This window comes from Mastigoproctus giganteus, chromosome 2 (genome assembly GCF_048544385.1).
Source record: "Mastigoproctus giganteus isolate SK-2022 chromosome 2, ASM4854438v1, whole genome shotgun sequence".
Taxonomy (NCBI): Eukaryota; Metazoa; Arthropoda; class Arachnida; order Uropygi; family Thelyphonidae; genus Mastigoproctus; species Mastigoproctus giganteus.
In genome coordinates this window covers 181,461,261-181,476,972 of record NC_143576.1, presented here as the reverse complement: position 1 = coordinate 181,476,972, position 15,712 = coordinate 181,461,261, and the positions used below count along the sequence as shown (strand labels likewise).

Genomic DNA, 15,712 nt, shown 5'->3' with positions numbered 1-15,712 from the left:
GATGACCAAATAGCATGTGTTAAGCAACGTCAACTTCCTGAATGAAAGATACGTCAGATATGACACAATCTCCTTTTGTCACTGTCAATGGACATATAGACACATACACTGTAATTTAGCGTGATAATGATTATTCGATATGGACATTCATATATCTTTCATTTTTGTATAAAAGCCAATTATTCATGAAATGAGAAAAAGAAACGGTGTAATTTGAATATTGTCCTTGGCAGCTAGTTCAAAAGAGGGGAGTTACATTAAACAACGACATGTATTTAAAAACAATAAAATAAATAATAAATATTTCAAGAAATTTTGCAACCTACAGAAATTCAAGTCTAAGCCGTATCCGTTGTCTTCTGAGCCTTTCATCTCACACCTACTATAAGTCTGATATCTTTTGTATTTGCAATTTTCATAAAAAAAATCACATTTAAAATCTGAGGCAAAATAAAAAAAATCACACTACGTTACTAACATCGATTGCGCCATTAGTAATACTGTAATATGAAGCTAGTATTCAATGTGGAACCTTTTAGGACATCAGGTGAAACGAAAGAGATCTGTGGCTTAGATACATGCGATACTCCAAGGCCCTGTATGATCGAATACCATGTGTTATGCAACTATAACTTCCTGAATGAAAGTATACATCAGATATTGCACCATCCGGTTTTGTTATTGTCAATTGACTATCACATACACCCTATAATTTAGATCCATAACACTGTCCATTTTTGACATTCATATAACCTTCATTTATGTATGAAAGCGAGTTATTCATGAAATGAGAAAGACAAATGTTGTAATTTGAATATTGTCCTTGGCAGCTAGTTCAATTTTTGGTAAAAGATGAAGCTCTGATTTTCTTCACAACTGTACAAATTTAATTCCTCATTTCTCGCCTGAAAAACAGAAGGGTGGAATGCTGACTACGACATTTAAAATGCTTTTTTGGATTTTCTCAGCAATCTGATTGCAGCCTGTAGTCTATGGCTTGTATGAGGTCTCTGTGCAGTCATTTTGTTCTGAATGTGATAGCGCAACAGAGCGAAAGTATAAAATTTCGTATTATTTGCGTATGTTGATGAGCAGCCCCTTTCAGCGATGTTAAGGGTTATTCGGGGAGTTGGAATTGTTTGCAACACTATTACAAAACAGAATTATACTTTCATTCCTATTTTTGAGCCTCAGGGCCCGTTCCAAATAATGTTGGGGAATACCACGTGATCTATTATGACCTGCCCATGCTTATTTTTTATAAACGATGTAGAATACTGGCTATTGCAGTCAGAATATCTATTTTTTTCTTGCCACGTATTTCTTATTAACAATATTACAGTGCTTGAAGTGCTATTATTATTATCATTATTATTATTTAGCAAATAATTTTTTTATGCAAATCATAATATCAATGTTAAAAAATAAGATGGAATTCATTTGCTAAAAAATGATAATACCTCAATATGAGAGATTATCCTTTTTTAATGTGAATATTTATTTGCTAGAAGTGTTGCTATTTACGTGTCTTTATTTATTTATTTCATAGAAGTCTTATTATTATTCAATTTTTAATTATGGAAATGCTATGTGCAGTATGTTGTTATTCACTGAGGTATTCTATGGAATAGCTGTTAAGAAGACAAGAAAGATATTTAATATTCACAGTTAAGTAATTTTATAAAACAGAAGCGTGCGTGTAAAGTAATATTAGGTAATGTCAGGTGGACTGGCAATACTTTTCCGAAGAAAGGGGATGTTTCAGTGAATCGTCCTAAAATAGTTATTTCATTGGTAGAATAAAACTTCCATTTTACAATCACCGATTTTAAAGAATGTTCTATCCATTCCGACGAAAGTCTCATAAGAAAAATGCTAAATTTTCTTTTAAATTACTTTCTTCGTTCAGTTTCCATTTTTATTTAATCATCGCAAGAGCGAATTTGCCTTGCGTTTATTTGCTACGTTATTACTTAACAGTACATTACGGCCTGAAGTATGGACAGGGGAACTACCTGCGTCCATACTGTAAATGAATGCTAATTTTATTATTTTTGTTTTATGGCTTTATTTCACATTTCGTCTACTGTTATGGACAAGTATAGAGACGCAGTTCCTGTTACATGGTCAGGTGGAGTCCCCTTATGAATTACCTGACCATGTATCAATATACTTCAGCTGACATCAGACTTTGCATTTCTGCCATCCCTGTATTCGACTTATAACTAAATTTGTCCACCCCAATCCGATGACAGCTCTGCCACGTGTTATTATATTTTACTTTATTTTTGTTTAATCGCTTGGTACTAATAATTTTACTTTACAGTTCGTTCACCTCCAAATTGACTTTTTAATTCAGCCCATAATTTCCTTAATTCATCATAACTTTTAGGATATTATTGTTCTTTTGCTTTTTTCAAATCTATAATACTACTTTTTTCTACTATTCTCATCCTACTAGCCTTTGATATTTTGTGTAATTTTCACCTTTTTATATATACTATGTATGAGTAGGAAATGCAAGAAAAACAAAAACAGGAAGTTCACCTGAATGCGCAAGGCTGCAAAAACAGATACAAAAATATAATGATAAAATTAAAAGTAATTAATAGAAAATATAAAAAAGTGGAGAAGTAATTAACACAAGGTGCCAAGCCTAATAGAAGGAAACTAAGAAAGAGAAGAGAATGAGCAATTAAAAAAAAAGAATGTAAAGAACCTAAAAAAAAAATATATATATATATAAAATTATATAGAATTAAAGGCTGAATTAACAAGCCAATCATATGTACATGGGCTGAAAGGGAAAGCAGAAATTAATAAATGTTAAATAATAGTGAGCATCAAAATGAGGGTCGTACGATGGTAAATAGGTTAAAAAAAAACTTTTGATGGAAACTGCATAAAATTGGTACAGAGATCAGGGGATTAATCTGATCATGTACCAAAACACTGCGTTTGTATGCAAACTTATGTTGATGGAGGAAAGATTAAAATATAACAAAAAAAGGGGAGGGGGAAGGAAAAGCCTCCAAAAACCTAAGTAAGGTAGCCCCAACACACTGTATGTAATTTAAAGTAAAACAAATTAAAGCAAAAGCGCCTAATTTTCATATACTTGGTTTAAAAGTATAAAATGCAAATGCAAATTCTGAATTGTCTAAAGAACGAAAAGTTTTTGAAAAATGTTTTGAAAAAGACAAAAAGGTGATTTTATGTATAAAAATCCAATAAATGTAACAGTCAGTGGTATAGAAATGGGAAATAATGTAGGGTAAGGGAAGATAATAAAAATAAAGGAGGCGAAAATAGCAAGAATGAGAAAAGTAAGAATGTCCGAATCGCCCTCGTATTGCACTGACAGTTCAAGTGACGGAAGAAAGAAGAATAGAAAGATGAAAAGAAAAGGAAAAGAGTTTAAAGGATACAAGGCATGCTAGGTGTGTAAATACTAAACTTCTTAGAGAGGGCCTTGGCTGGGAGAGTGTTAGTAGAAGTAGAAGCTAATACCACTAGCCTGTGTTATATTTTAGAATCCCGAAAAGTTCTTTACTGAAGCAAGTTCTTTTTTAGCCGAGTAAATAGTTTCCCCAGTTTAGGAAATCAAAACGGAAATAATGAAAATGCCGATATGTTGTTCATCGTATTGAGAATTAAAAATGCAATGTTTGTATTTTCAAGCAAAAAAAACCTTCTATTTGTCGTTTATTTTAACTTCTTAAGAAAGACTCACTTGGAATCCTAAATGGGAACACAAGAAAACTTGTTGTCACAGAAGGAGAGATAAATCTAAACTTTCTTTTGGATAACTGCAAACCAAAATGAAACTGTGTTTAAGAGTAGTCTTCGAGTGAAGACCCATTCGGGAATTGTAAAGAAAAAAGTGGAAGAAAGTTATACCTTCACAAAGGTCCATTTAACAATAAAATGCTTTAGAGAGGCTCGCATACCACTTAAACTTATTTATTCTCTCAGAGCATTAGAAATAGGGGACAGAAGGGCTTACTGTAGTCAAACTATCCAAGTTGACAGAGTGCTGGTATACTGTAATTAGAAAAAAAAAACGCAGTTAATTTATGGTGTTCAATGATCTCAAAGATATTACATGATGCCATTAATACAGCAATGGATCCATTATACAAGAGTTTCCGAAATTGTGATTCGATCACCACTTATAGTTATGAAAGTGGTCCGCGAGTATCGAAAATGAAACATGATATTTTTTGCTGTAGGCAACAGTCTCATTCACACAGCGATGGGAGTACAGGTATGGCTATAAAAAACTAACGTGTACAACATTTGCTAAATGTGAGTACATATCATTGTATTTAAAAATTAGTTATTAATATATTTCCACGTATAGTTTTTAAGATTATTTCTTGGTCTGCGGCCTCTACCTCCAATATGAAAGTGCTGCGTGTCTGAAAAATGTTGAAAAATGTTGCCTTACCTCATTAGGAGACGAGAGGCCAGTTTAAATAGAAAAGTATTGCACGCACTTCGGATAATTATAAAGATTCAGAATAGCGATTAATAACTCCACGTTCAATTCAGTTGAAGTATTAAAAGTATAAGTATTGAAACTTCACATACAGGTTTTGCATTTTAAAATTAATTCTCAAGTTTTCGATTTTGAGATGACCTAATAAAAATGAATTCTTATATAAGTGATCGTAGTGAGTGGCTTTAGTTTTGGCTAAGTCAAAGCTGCCACTTTTAATTCAAAACTTAAAAGCAGTTTTTTTTTGTTAGCGCACGGCTTCTGCGGCCGTAATACACCTCCAAAGTTTTTGCATTTTACTCTGATCCAAGCCTGAGGAGTGATTCGAACCCGCGACCGCCTAGTTGCCAGGTAGGCACTTTACCCACCTGGCTAGTCCGGTCGGCTGTAAAAGCAGAGAATATTTATGAAATGAATGCAGATGTCATGCATTCAGAAATGGTCCAATTTAAAAACATTCATTTTGTAATATCGTTTCGGTAAACGACGAATTATAATTTCCAAACGCGTATATGAAGTGCATAGAGAAGCTTACGTATTCAGAATGTGTTCTGTTTATTTCTCACACCGGAAGCAATCTGATCTGATGGGTCTGTTCTGAATATTCAGAATAAATTTCGCAAGAGGCGGTGTAATTTCGTTATGAAAGATTTACATAAAATGATGCTTTATTTGTGTCGTTTCCTGCATGTTCATAGAATGAACCGCGGTATAGAAAGGTAAGTTCTGTAGTTTGTCCATAGCTTATAAGTCTCGATTTTCGGAAAGTCTAATAGCTTACAGAGAAAGGCTAACACGTAAGTTGCAGTTCCCTTCTTTTAAAAATTAGTTTATTCCTTTGCAAATATTTTTGAGTAGCAAATACATTTTTGTCCTTAAAATTATTATTGTTTTATTATTAAACTGATAGTTTCGTCAATTTGAAAAATTACTGGTTGCTTAATGCTAAATTTTCGCTAAAGATAAGTCGGAATTGAGTTTTTTTAGACTGATTTATCGTTGAGAGTTGCTCTGGTATTGTACTAGTAGTGAATAATGCTCTGGTATATTGTTAGTGTTAGCACATGGCTAGTGTATATTAGTCTGGTAGTGTATAGTGTATTTGTGTCTAACGGCACCAGGGGTTTCCCCCATCTCCGCTTTGCTTTCATTGTAGGTGTTCCAGTTTACTGGGAACGCGAGAGATTTAAAAGTGTATGGATTTTGTAAGTTTAGTGTTGTCTACCGTTGTTCTTCTGTTCATTTAGCCACTAGACCCCTGGGGTGTCCATACTATGCCTCGTGGAGACAGACCAGGTACCAAGTAATTTTATGTTTTCACTCTGGCAGGTTCTGCCATCTAATTTCCTGAGATTTCAGTGGCTAGGGCCTACAAAAAAATAAATAATAATTTAATAGTATTGGGAAGTAGTCGCTGAAACGTTAGACCGAGAGGAGTTTTTTATGTATGCAGTTGGAAATTTGGCAATTTTTTAAAATTTTGGCATTGTTTGGGTTGTTCACTGGTGTTTAGGCAGAGTAGGGGAGGAGACTGAGGAGAGTGGGGGGATCAGAAATATGGAGTCAATAGGTGAGGCGATCCCAGGTAAAAATTTTAAATTTAAATTTAGACTGTGTGGGTGTTACACTCTGAAAGTGAACAGAGTACGGGAGAGACTAGATGCTGGGGAGAGGAAATAGGAATAAGGGGTCGATAGAGGAGATGACCCCTGTGGTCAGTGGGGCAGGCCCATGTTCTACCAGGAGGAAAAGGAGGGCGAGGAGGGGAAGAGACAGTGAAACCACCTCCTTCACTCCCCAGGGAAGTGGAAAGAAAGTACCGTGGAACGGTACAGGATCTCCTGTGGCGTTGGCAGCAGAGCTCCAATGAGGTCAAGTCCATGGTAGGTCTCCTGTTTAAGTTCTAGTTCTGAAGAGACATTAACTTCTAGGATTGTGGGTCATTCTTGGGACAAGTCCTGTCCTTGCAATTCAGTTTTTTGAGGTTGCGCTTGCAGCCAGTCATCAAGTTTTCGTATATAAAATCTTTTTCCGTTTCAAGGAGGAGAAGTCCTGGTTAGTGATATGCTTTGTCTTTGGCCATACTCGGGTGGCATTTTCTCTTTTCCTCAGTGTATGGCAATTTGCGCCCTTCTTCTCTCGAAGAGGTCCTGGGCGAATCGTGATAGTGCTTTATAATCTTCTTCCGTTTCATAGAGGAGAAATTCTTGGTCTCTTGGAAGATATCTCACTTTTGTAATCAGAATACATCTTAAGTCTTCGTAGATGGAACAGTCAAACATAAGTTGGTTCCAGTGTTCTATCGCTTCACAAGTACAATGTGGGTTTTCTGTGAGTCCGAAGCCAGCGGGCTTAGCATTGAAGGGGCCATGCCCTGTTATTAATTACGTTGTATGAAGTCAAGGGAAGAACCGTGATGGTGATTTAGGGTATACTCTGTCTGTGGAAAAAAACAAACTTGCGGGTGATCTCTCCTTTGGTGGTAACGGCTCCCCTGTTTTTCCACTCCTTCAGCAGGTGGTTCAGTAGGCGTACTTTTTCCAAAATCCTATTATCATATTTCCCTCCGTTTTAAATTCTGACTTGTGATTTCTGAGAAAGTTTATTTCTGAGAAACAAAGATTTTTTAGATTGCAATGCTGGCGGACATCATGTGAAGGTTTACCGCAAACATTGCAATCTAAAAAATCTCTGTTTCTCAGAAATAAACTTTGGAAACCGTTCCAGAATAGGGTTAGGCAAAATATTATGAATACATACATAATTATGAATAAATGAATCAGACAAAAATATTGATATATATTTTTAAATTTATATTTTTATTTTATTGAAACAAAACCAGATGGTGACATGGTGTAGATGGAAGCAGGCATATTAATACATTACGCCATTTTTTTTGCGAGGAGACTCAGCATCTTTCTCAGTAGTGTCAACTTAAGTTAAAACAGAGTATAATCCTTCTAGCTGGGACCCAAGTCTGTCAGTCAACAAGAAGAAGTGTTCCTTTTACGCAGGTATCTGTTAAGGGAAGTTTCACATAATAACACATATGGCGAAACTACCGTACCGCCAGGTTTGCCATGATGGAAGAGGCCTAAGGACCGTAGGGGGGGGGGGGTCCCGGCTACTATTGTAAGGTTTTTAACTGGTACGGGCAGGGAATGTTTGACAATCTCGTGTGAGGAGCCAAAATTTTTAGTTTGGCTACGGATAATAGAGAGCCTTACAAAGGGGGTATTCTGTACCTTCATCACTACTTCTAATCACTGAAGATTTTGATGGCAAAAATGCTAGCAGTTCTTTACCGTGTGGCACTGGCCTCATTGCTGATGGGATATTTGGATATTTGAGCAGTGCTTGCTCTTTTTGGAAATACCTTTATTTTTGTCATGCATTTGAAATAGCAGTCGTCGAAATGATTCTTGGACATGCGCCACACCATAGGGACAGCAAAACGTAGTTCTCTCAGCTTTCAGTATAACCACAGCATTAAGTTCGTTGTACAAGTAATACAAAAGATATGTGGAGCCCAATTATTTTCTTGGTCACCAACCTTGCAGCCGAAGTACAATGGATATGCAACTTTTGTGACATTGTATATTTTCTTCCTCTGAGTTTTTGTGGTTAAGTGTCCACAAACATAGCAGACGTTGTCTGGGTGATTGATGCAAGTTCTGTGCTTGTCTTCACCATTTTATCAATGCATTAACCTAAAAACAGTAAAAGCAATTGGTAAATTTCAACAGAAGGGGAATTCTTGTAGCGTAGTTTATCATTCACTATAAATGGAACAGTTGAATGGTGTAATAAAAATACTGGCTTGTCTGGAAAAGTGCATCAAAGTGGAAATATACTATATTGCAAGAACAGTAATGTTGTACTTGCTTAACTTTTAGCCCAATAAACAAAACCAACCAAAAGTTAATAAGTTTAAAAATTGTATTTCAAACAGTAATGATATCTTTGTACAGAATCGGGTTATCTGTCTATATCTTAATACTGAGACATGATAGGAAATTTTTATGATTGATTTTAAATTTTTTTAAATTCTCTATTTTCTATATAATAATAATAATAATACAATACAATACAATTTTATCAAGAGAATTTGTTTACAATAAAATAACTTGTTAAGAAAAGTGAATTTCTTGACAACAAGTTGTAATTCTTCCTTTACAACAGTTTTTGCATACAGATTTGTTAACTAACAGAAAAGATAATGAAGTCATTACACAGAATACAAATTCCGCACTGCAAACAGAGAAAGTAATTGATCTGCATATCAGGTCTAACCTACTGTATCATTGAGTATCAAAAATCTTATTAGGAATTTTAACTTGGAGATAGAATAACTTCTCCTGAGCCAGAAATCAACACTAGCCAACAAGTTATTTATTATGTTCAATGTGTGCTATCTCCAAATCTATTTCGTACCCTAGGGTGAGGCAAAACAATTGTTTTTGGATTCCTAAAGTTATGCGATACATTCCTTTGAAGATTCGACTCTTCATAAATAGTGTTAAGATTCTTCAAGAATAAATTTAATTTCAGTTTTTGAATTGGATAAAGTATTTTATATTTCAACAAAAATTGCCTTCTCTTGTTCAGGTCATTCCAAGAGTTTGTCCCCATTAAAAGTTCCAGAATCCTATTCATTAAGTTGTTTATTACCCTTAATTTCAGTTATATTTGCACGTGCCCATACATTTACTAAATAATTGAGTTGGGAGTCCACTAATGCATAAAATAAGGTAACGTTTGTTCTTAGGTTTAACTTATTTTTAATGTAGTAAAAAAATTAAACGTAAAATCTCATTTTTTTGTACAAGTTTGTTATATGCATTTCGCAACTTAGACTGTAGTCAATCCATAACCCAAGGTAACAGTGATTTGAAACTTCTTCCACTGTTAGACATTTGCAATTCTGGAAATCCTGAACATGTAGGCATTTATGTTCATGTAATTTAATAGAGGGATGAATGTCCAGGGTTTGATGAGGAGGTCTAATTACCAAAAATTTTGTTTTTTCAAAGCTGAGTGCTAATTTATTGTCATGCAACAAATTTTGTAAATTTATTACATCCTGCTGTAAATCTTTTGCCATTTTTGTCAGGTTCTTTCCAATTGTATATAAGATTATGTCATCTGCAAAAATTTTTAAAAAGGAGTTCTTTATTTCTTCGAATATGTCATTTTTATAGATGTTGAACATGATTGGCCCTGCATGAGTGCCCTGAGGTACTCCTCCCTTTATTTTATAAGATTGTTTCCCTTTGTATTCTCTACTTCTACTGTTATTTTTCTTTTGGTTAAATAAGACGTTAAGTGTTGATTGATTCTTCGCCTTGTACCATATTTCAGGAATTTCTGTTTCAAGATTGGGATATTAATTAAGTCATATGCTTTGGTCAAATCTATAAATAAAATCATTATGAAGTTATTGTTGTTTAAATGTAAGTTAAAAGAGTCTACTAAACTTACTAATAATGTCTGTGTGCTCTTGCCCTTCTGATATGGGAATAGAAAGTTGTTTAACAGTCCATACTCATATAAATATTTGCTTATATGGGAAAATGTATAATTTTCTATTATTTTATTTATAACCGACTGAATTGTAATTAGTCTATAATTACAAAAGTCATCTGGATGTCCTTTTTTATATATAGGGAGTATTTTAAAGGAAAGTAGATTTGGAGCATAATTTCCCGATTCTAACATTCGTGATATAAGCTCCATCAAGAGAACAGAGAACTGTTCTTTATTTCTCTTTACTTCGGTTACTGTAATACAGTCCAGTACAGTCCAGTCCGTAAGTTTTCTTGTTCTTTAACTGTTCCATGATCTTAAGAAGTTCCGTGTACTGTGGAGCTAAGACTACACAAGAGTTCACTATCTGAGGAGGACTATCTTTTGGAGCAAAGCAGTCTTGGCAATAGTGTATGTTGTATCTACTGAGATCTAATACAGCTTTGGCAAATCTATTTGGAACCTCATATTGACTGTTCTAATAATGTTTTAATTTGATTTCCCCTTGCTTTTTTCCCTTGTACTTAGTAGGTTATTTATAATGTTCCATTTTTCCTTTTGAGTTATCTGCTTATCCATAAAAAGTTGATTGTAATAAGTGTTTTTTTGTTTTCTAATCATACCTGTCAATTTTTTTCTTAGTGTTTTATAATTATGATAACGTTCTATTTTTGATGGACTATTTCTATACTGCCTTAAGTATTTATCTTTTTGTACCATTAATTCTTCTATTTCTTTTGTCATCCAAGGTTTCTTATGCTTAATCCTGATACGCCTAGGATTTATGTTGCAATCAGAGTGATTTACTTTTCTCCCGTATTTAACCTTATTTTATTTATCATTTCTACTATCTTATTTGAAAAGTCTTTTACATTTGTTGTGTAGGATGCTTACTCTTGTATTAACAAGTTTTCCATGTTCTGTTTCAGTTTACCTGTTGATAAATAATTTTTCTTCGCAACATTTGTTAATTTTATATCTTCACATGGATGTTGTTTTGACTGCATATCTACAAAGGGTACTAGGAAAGTTTTGCAATACAGCTTTGTTTATTTAATTTTTTCAAAGTAATTTCCTCTACATTCAATACACCTCTCCATCCTCCGAAACCAATCTTTAAACCAGTTCTGCCAAGTTTCACTAGGGAGTAAAGCACACTCGTTGTCCCAAGCCCGTAGAAGGTCCTCATCACTGGAAAACCGCCTCCCTTTTAGCTTCATTTTCACATGCGGGAACAGTGCAAAGTCGCAGGGAGCAAGGTCTGGACTGTAGGGAGGGTGCTCGAGAAGTTTCAGTCCTGTCGTGGTCAAATATTCGGTGCAGGCTTTGGCGCGGTGAGCTGCAGCATTATCGTGATGGAGGTACCAGGTGTTCATTCTTGACTTTGGCCGCAGGTTCTTCATAGATCCAATGACTTTAGGCAGGCATTGTTCAGTATACCACTTAGCTGTGACTGTCTTCTGCGTGTCCAAAACGACACGTTCCACAATTCCACTCGATTTGAAAAATACAGCTATCATTTTCTTCTTTACAGATCGGGATTTTCTGACAATTACGGGTGTGTCGTCATCATCAAAGACCCAAACTTTGTTTTGAGCCTTGGTCGGCAGATCGTAATAGTACAGCCAAGTCTCGTCACCTGTCACGATGTTGTTCACATACCGAGATTGTCCCTTATCAAACTTTTTTAACATCTCCCGGCACCAAGTCACACGTCGTGTCATCTGCTCTTCAGTCAGTTGATGCGGCACCCAGAGAGAACAAAGTTTCTTCACGTGCAAATGATCTTGCAGAATCGAACGAATTGCTGGTGCATTTAGGCCCAAAGTATCCTCTATCTGTTGGTAGGTCACTCGCCTGTTTTCGTCAAGCATTTTCCTCACAGCAGTAACGTTTTCCTCAGTAACTGACGTTCGTGGCCTTCCCGGGCTCTCAGAATCCTCCAGAGTGGAATTCTCTATACCACCTGAATATCGTTGTACGATGTGGACAATCATCATCTAGTGCAAGAGTCATTTCTTCTAAGCACTGGTCTATGGTTAAACCACGCACGAAATTATACCCCAAAACTGTCCTTATCTCATTTCGTGACCACGATGCCATCGCAAGCACTTTACACTCTCACTACTAATGAATAACTGAGCCCATCGACTTGGCGCGGCGGATACTATGCACGTATGAACATGTCTCAACATGCAGCAACAAGCAGCTTCCTGTAATTCATTGTTGCGTCATATTGCAAAACTTTCCTAGTACCCTTTGTATTATTAGCATGCACGTTCTGTGATCTGAAAGTTGATTTAATAGTATGTAGGAATTTTCATACTTCAACTTTATGTTTGTTATAATGTGATCTAAGAATGAGCTTACTGTTGTATCCCCCATCATCCTTTGTTGCCTAGTTATTCCAAATAAGGTATGTTCAAATCCATAACTGTTTTAAGTTTGCAGAGTATCTGAGTGTTACATTTTTTGTTTCATCGATTAGTAAATTGATATTGAAGTCTCCTTAGGTGTGATCTGCTTCTATGTCATCTCATTGTAGAATTATGTTATCTAATTCTATTAGAAAGCTGTTTATAGAATCTGCTGGTAGCCTATAGATAGCACAAATCATGAATGTGTTTTGTGGATCTTCTAATAATTTGACACAGCAGTTTCCACAAGACTGAATCAAGTGGTAAGCTTGTATTGCCTTATAGCATGTTCTGTAGTATATTATTATTCCTCCACCCCTTCTCAACTCTCTCAACTTATAGACCTTGTCATAGCCTTGTATTTTATAATTAGCAATTTCATCATTTTTTATATTAACCTCTGTTAATAATATACATGAGATATATTCTTTCATTGCATTTATATATTGTAAGTTAAACCAATTTTTTATTAATTACCTGATACTTAAAGCTACCAGAAAAAAATGTTTTTTATCAATTAAAAGAGCTTGAACATTTGGATTATTTAAAAAATGTAAAGGTGAAATGACAATTTGTGATTCCTCAAAAAGCACACCTGATGTCTTAATTTTACCTTAGTACCAGATTTAAAGGAACTGCAATTATTCACAATAAAGGAGTCTATTTTATATACTGCAGTTCCTTTGAACTCAAGATTCTTATGGCTCTTGAAGCTCATTCATCTTCACGTAAATTCTTCCATGTTTTAATCATAAAAGTTTGTAATTGTGAGTTTTCACTAATTGTTTTGTTTCCCAAAACAATTTCTTGAGGCGAGTTGTTAAGTGGTCATTTATGAAGATTGGAATATCGCTGTTGTTCTGAAAAATATCATTTTCTGTGAGTCGAATTTCCTTTGCCTTTCTCATCCATTTTTCTTTTTCCACATGATTTGCAAATTTCACAATTAGAGTAGGCTTATCGTTTATTTTTTTATTGTTAGGAACGTAGTAGTGCTCTACTTCCTTATTGTGCTGTAAGTTCAATGTAAGCGCTAGCTGCTGAATAACAAGATCTAGATTTCGGCGTGCTAATCCAGGTAATCCTACTATTTCTACATTATTTTCTAATAACTGTTGTTCTATCGAGTCAATCCGTAAGTTAGAATTTTCCTCATTTCGCTTGAATGAAGCTTCCAGATCGACAATTCTTTTGTTGATAACTGCTTTGGAGTCCTGCAGCTTGCTTATGCTTTTTTGTATTTTGTCAAAGAATTCTGAGACAAATGGAATCGACTTTTATATCTTCTACTTGTGTCTTCAGGTCTTCCATTTTGTTCTTTTTCGGTACAATTTCTGTTAGTAAATCCAGTAAATGGATTTTACTGGATAGTCTCCTTAGTACGTCCTCTATATTTAGGGTGTTCGCCTGCATTTGTGTGACTTCTAAATCTTTGTTTGTTACAGCTATTGAATTCAGCAAATCGTGAAATTGTTGTGCTGAATAGGCAATTTCACTTCTCTCCTGCACAATATACACCTCCACTGTTGTTTCTTCTGCTTCGCCATCCCTTTATAGGTTGCTTCTTTCAATGAGCATCGAAAATGATACCCATTGTTCCAGCCATGACATACCACTTCTACCACGTGCAGCGGTAGGTTGCACTTTTTGCATATATTTTGATTCATGTTTGTAAATCTTTGCCGTAGTTAACACAAGATGTTTCTGCTAATGCACTTGCACGAAATGAATAACAAAAGAAAGAATTAAACAACTTACAAATGGCAACGATTTCCCATTTACTCTAAGAGCACTGATACTGTAGACATGCTTACCCTCTGCCCTCTAGCGGAAAAATGATTATAATAATAATAATAATAATAATAATAAAAGTCTGTATTCATAGAAATTTAGGACACGATTCCCGCTACAGGTAACAAAAGGAATCTTACAATTAACTGGACACATTACATTCAGTATTTAAAAACTACGTGAGTACACAGCAAATACATAAAATACATAGACAGTGCAATATACACAGATAATATTGGATTAAATAGATTTTATAGTTATTATAATTGATTGACTATATTGCATTATATAGATTTTATAGTTTTTTTTTTTTTATGTAAACCCCAAACACGAGAGGTATTAGAACCTATAGTACTTAGTATCGTGCTTTGGTTGGAGGTTGAGAAGACGAAAGAAGATATTTATTGACATTGGACTTGAACTTCTGTAGACTGTAATTTTCAGGAATACGTAAGAAGGAAGGTTATTCCAGAAAACGGCAGTTGAATGAATAAATGAGGAAGATGAAAAGTTGGTTCTGTGAGTTTGAAGTTGGACAGTAAATGGATGTTGGCTGGTGGCGGCACGTGTTCGGACTGTTTTGAAAGAGAGAGCGGGAATTATAGAAGCCAATTCAGAAGAACAGTGCCCATGGAAGTATCTGTAGCAGAGGCATGCAGCAAAAACAGTACGTCTATGAGACAGCGAGTGGAGCGGCTCAGTTAAAGATGAATCATTAATTAACCTAACTGCCCTCTTGTCAATGGAATCAAGAAGCCTGAGAGAGGTTTTGGGGGCACCACCCCAGATGTGGGAACAATATTCCATGGCAGGCCGATTTGCGATTTATACAGAGTGAGCAGCTGTTTGGAAGAAAAGTAACGCCGAGAGCGAAAGAGAAAACCAAGTTTTTTAGATGCAGAGGAAGCAATATTTGTAATGTGCTTGTGCCAAGAGAGATTAGAAGTCAGGGTAATCCCCAAAAGAGATATATCATTTTGCATAGAAATCGGAGTGTCACTAAAGATAAGCATAGGAGCAGAAGAATCCTTTTTGCGAGATATAAGACAAGACTGAGTTTTAGAAGGGTTGAAATCAACTAAGTTGTCTTTGCCCCACTGGAGAATTACCTGAAGATTGCCATTTAAGGAATTGGTAGCAGATTTTCGAAAAGTTGAAGCTGATTGAGCAGGACAAGGTTTCTCAAAATGGAAAGTGGAATTCAATGTGATATCATCGGCAAAACTATGGATAGGATTTCCAGTCAATGGAAGAAGGTCATTAATATACAAGAGGAAAAGAGTGGGGGAAAGAACTGAATCTTGGGGGACACCGGCATTAGTGGAGAGGTTAGAAGACAGAGAGCCATCTACCATCACCCACAGTGAGCGATCAGAGAGAAAACTAGATAACCAATTACTAAAAACAGTTGGCAAACCATAAGATGGAAACTTGTTTAGAAGACCTTTATGCCAAACACGATCAAAAGCCTTTGAGA

General features: G+C 35.3%; 1 protein-coding gene across 1 annotated transcript in view; it reads left to right on the top strand.

Annotated features, from left to right (window-relative positions):
- Positions 1-5,201: 5,201 nt before the first annotated feature.
- The window catches only part of LOC150089808 (uncharacterized), a 32,550-nt gene continuing 22,039 nt past the window's right edge, over positions 5,202-15,712 (top strand). Inside the window, exon 1 of the mRNA XM_090368829.1 lies at positions 5,202-5,220. The gene's annotated coding sequence lies outside the window, so the exon portion shown is untranslated. The remainder of the gene's footprint in view (positions 5,221-15,712) is intronic.